The 4,813-nt window shown below is 39.2% G+C and overlaps 1 non-coding gene across 1 annotated transcript; it reads right to left on the bottom strand.

Moving 5' to 3' along the window:
* Window positions 1-3,941: 3,941 nt before the first annotated feature.
* LOC148556235 (small nucleolar RNA R71) lies at window positions 3,942-4,049 on the bottom strand. Its single transcript, XR_015886410.1, has one exon. It is a non-coding gene; the product is annotated as a small nucleolar RNA R71 (small nucleolar RNA).
* Window positions 4,050-4,813: the final 764 nt, after the last annotated feature.

Raw genomic sequence — 4,813 nt, forward strand, 5'->3', positions numbered from 1 at the left:
TTTTGTGGTTGGTGGGATGAGTTGTATGGATCTTGGAGGAAACTTTGTGTTAAGGCAAAATCAAGTGATGAAGAATTTTCAAATGAGAAACTGGGAGGTGAGGGTAGACAATTTTGCATGAATGAATTGAAGGTTTGCTCAAGTGATGATGGCTCTTGATATATGGAGTATGAACTGTCAATTGCTTTCTGGTTTTGATCCTCCCATCTACAATGTGAATCATTGTAGAATTCATCAGGGTGTGGATCATTGTGTAACAATGGGGAGAAATCATGCATGAATTCCTTGAAAGCATAATCAAGAGATGATGTCTCTTGCTGAATACCATATAGAGCACTAGAATTCCCTTCCCATCCATAGTTAGTGTTAGTGTCATAACAGTATGATTTACTTTGTGGCTCTGGGAGGAAATTTCTTTCACTTGATTGTTCACACTCTTGTTGATATGCACAGACACCATGAGAATAATGACATAAATCATTTTGTGGTTCTGGACAATTTCTCATCCGATTTGCTTGATCAATTTGTGGCTCTGGAGCATATCTCCATTGATTGGAGTGCTCAGAATTTGTATTTTCTTGGTGATATTCCCAGCCACCATTAGAATAGTCAATTGGTGATGGTGGGTAATATCCCATAAAATTTGTTTGATCACAAGATGAGTTGAACTCCATTTGAATTTTGTAAAGCACAACACCAATGAAAATTGAAATTCATGTCACAGAGAAGAATTTCTTAATGAGGCAATAACTCAAACATGCTCAAATCAGAAATTAAGAGAACAAAAACAAAAAAATGCTTAATCTAGACTTCTCACCCACTTAATCATTGTCGATCTATATCAATCCCCGGCATTGACGCCAAAAACTTGATGAGGGAAAAATGATTCCACACAAACTCATCGGCAAGTGTACTGGGTCGCATCAAGTAGTAATAACTCACAAGAGTGAGGTCGATCTCGCAGGGATTGATGGATCAAGCAACTTTAGTGAGGTGATTAGCTTAGTCAAGCTAATAGTGTTGAATTGGATGAAATTGAAGAAGCAGAAAATAAATTGCAGTGAATTAAATCGCCGAAGATGAATTGATAGAATTTTAAAGAGCAAGAAATGTAAATTCCAGTAAATATAAATGGAATCGGGTGCTGGGAAATTAAGTGAAGCAGTAAATCAGAACTCAAAATAATTGCAGAAGAATTAAATTGCATGAAAGTAAATTGAAAGCAACGGGAACAGAAAGCAATGGGAACAGAAGATTAAAATCAAGCTCAATGTAACTGAATTGTAAAACTGCAAAAAGGGAAATTTACAGAAAAGAATTATCAGAAAGTGAGATTGCATAAGCCAAATTGAATTCAGTTATAACAAAAATGAAAAATTACAGAAAAGGAAAAGGAAGCTAAGCTCTCTACCAGAGCCTTCTACCCTACTCCTACTCCTACTGCTCTCTATTAGAGCCAACCTCTCAGATCTTAATGAAATTGATGCCTTTATATAGGCTTTACAAAATGAAAATGAAATTGAAATTGAAAACAAATTACAATTCAAATGAAATTCATATTCTAATTGTTTCCTGTGCCTTTGAGTCATGTCCAATGGGCTTTTGTTGGTTTGGCCTTGAATGAGAGTGGGTCAGGGATGTTGGGTGAAGCTCCCAGTGGAGCGCTCAGTTGACAAAGTGAGCGCAATGCTCATTCATTAGGCGTGCTCCCTTGAGTGTGCTATTTTCTTCACTAGCGTTCACTTAGTGAGCGACAATTTAAGAGTTTGAGCGCTGCCCATAAGTGCTTCTCACGTGCGCACTTTTTCTTCACAGTTAACTTAGTGAGCGCTGTCCAATAGCTAAAATCCTTGCCTCCAATTTGACATGCCCGAAAATGCTGCTTTAGTGAGCGTAGCGCTCACTTTGGAAATGAGTGCCATTCCATATGTGCTGCTGAGTGTTTTTAGGCCTTAAAGATGCCTATCACTTGTGCTTCAATTTTATGCCAAATATATATTTTTATATATCGTTGGAAAGCTCTGAATGTCAGCTTTCCAACGCAACTAGAAGTGCATCAATTGGACATCTGTATCTCAAGTTATGGTCCTTTGAAGAAGGCATGGTCGTGCTGTCAGTGCCAAGTTAACTTAGTGAGCGCTGGACAGCAAAAAAACTTGCTTCCAAGCTGAAAATCCACGAAAAGCTCACTTAGTAAGCGCCAAGTTAACTTAGTGAGCGCTGTTTGGAGGCCAAAGTTAGCACCAGCTTCTGAAGTCCAAACTTAATGTTCACCCCATACTATTATATATCATTGAAAAGCTCTGGATGTCTACTTTCTAATGCTTTTAAGAGTGCATCATTTAAAGCTCTACAGCTCAAGTTATTCTCCTTGGAAGGTGAAGAGGTCAGCTGGCTTTACTGCAGGTTGATACTATGTTCATCTTTTCACTTTCGGGGTAAGTTTTCTCCCTCAGATTTAGTGTCCCCCATGCAGTGCCATATATTTTTAGAAAGCTCTAGATTCTTACTTTCCAAGGCCACTTGAATGACCTCATTTGGAGTTTCGTAGCTCGAGTTATTTATGTTGGAGTGTGAAGAGGTCAGGGTTGCAAATCCTCTTTGCTCCTCCTTGAGTCTGTTTCCACTCTTTTGCCACCTTGGGAGTATGGTTCTTCTTTTAGTGCTTTTATTGCTTCTTCTTCTATTATTTTCTACAATGTTTGTAAAATCAAAAGATCAAAAAAATATACCATTTAAGCATAAAAGCATTCAATATTTAAGGACTAATAATCAATTTCTTGTATGAAAAAGCATAGAAAAACATGACATGATGACATGTCATCACTACTCCCTTGCTGGCGTTCAATGCCAAGGATGGATCCTCTTTGGGGGTTGAACACCCAGTAGGGACTCCCTTATTGGCATTCAACACCAGTGATGGCTCTTCTTTGGGCGTTGAATGCCCATTAGGGACTCCCTTACTGGCATTCAATGCCAGAGCATCCCTTTCAAATTCGGCCTTAACTTCTATAGTGATGGCCTTGCACTCTTCTCTTGGGTTAACTTCAGTGTTACTTGAGAGAGTGTTAGGAGGGGTCTCAGGGATTCTCTTACTCAGCTCACTAATCTGTACCCCCAAATTCCTCATGGAGGATCTTTTTTCAATAATGAAACTATGAGTAGTCTGAGAGAGATTGGAGACTATAGTGGCTAAGTCAGAGAAGATCTGCTTAGAAGTTTCCATCTGTTGTTGATAAGGTAGGAATGGTCTATTGTTAAACTGATTCTGGTTTCTTCCACCTTGATTGTTGTTGAAGCCTTTCTGAGGTTTTTGTTGATCTTTCCATGAGAAGTTAGGATGATTCCTCCATGATGGATTATAGGTGTTTCCATAAGGTTCTCCCATGTAATTCACCTCCTCCATCACGGGTTAATTTGGATCATAAGCATCTCCTTCAGAGGAGGTGTCCTAAGTGCTACCAACTATAGTTTATAGGAAGCTAAGGGAAGCTAAAGCACAACTCTCTGGAGAAAATCTGACAGAAATTTTCGAAAAAGAAGGAGTCTTGTATGAAAATAATAACAATGCAAGGAAGATGCTTGGTGACTTTACTGTACCTAATTCCAATTTACATGGAAGAAGCATCTCAATCCCTGCCATTGGAGCAAAAAATTTTGAGCTGAAACCTCAATTAGTTTCTCTGATGCAACAGAACTGCAAGTTTTATGGACTTCCATCCGAAGATCCTTTTCAGTTCTTAACTGAATTCTTGCAGATCTGTAATACTGTTAAGACCAATGGGGTTGATCCCGAGGTCTACAGGCTTATGCTTTTCCCATTTGCTGTAAGAGACAGAGCTAGAATATAGTTGGACTCTCAACTTAAAGACAGCCTGAACTCTTGGGATAAGCTGGTCACGGCTTTCTTAGCCAAGTTCCTTCTTCCTCAAAAGCTTAGCAAGCTTAGAGTGGATATTCAAACCTTCAGACAAAAAGAAGGTGAATCCCTCTATGAAGCTTGGGAGAGATACAAGGAACTGACCAAAAAGTGTCCTTCTGACATGCTTTCAGAATGGACCATCCTGGATATATTCTATGATGGTCTGTCTGAACTATCAAAGATGTCATTGGACCATTTTGCAGGTGGATCCATTCACCAAAAGAAAACGTCTGCAGAAGCTCAAGAACTCATTGACATGGTTGCAAATAACCAGTTCATGTACACTTCTGAAAGGAATCCTGTGAGTAATGGGACGCCTCAGAGGAAGGGAGTTCTTGAAATTGATACTCTGAATGCCATATTGGCTCAGAATAAAATATTGAATCAACAAGTCAATATGATCTCTCAGAGTCTGAATGGATTGAAGGAATCATCCAACAGTACTAAAGAGGCATCTTCTGAAGAAGAAGCTTATGATCCTGAGAACCCTACAATAGCAGAGGTGAATTACATGGGTGAACCCTATGGTAACACCTATAATTCCTCATGGAGAAATCATCCAAATTTCTCATGGAAGGACCAACAAAAGCCTCAACAAGGCTTTAATAATGGTGGAAGAAACAGGTTTAGCAATAGCAAGCCTTTTCCATCATCCACTCAGCAACAGATAGAGAATTCTGAGCAGAAGCCATCTAGCTTAGCAAATATAGTCTCTGATCTATCTAAGGCCACTCTAAGTTTCATGAATGAAACAAGGTCCTCCATTAGAAATCTGGAGGCACAAGTGGGCCAGCTAAGTAAAAGAGTCACTGAAACCCCTCATAGTACTCTCTGAAGCAATACAGAAGAGAATCCAAAAAGAGAGTGCAAGGCCATTACCTTACTTGGTGT

Source organism: Arachis ipaensis, chromosome B6 (genome assembly GCF_059453495.1).
Source record: "Arachis ipaensis isolate K30076 ecotype BB chromosome B6, ASM5945349v1, whole genome shotgun sequence".
Lineage (NCBI taxonomy): Eukaryota > Viridiplantae > Streptophyta > Magnoliopsida > Fabales > Fabaceae > Arachis > Arachis ipaensis.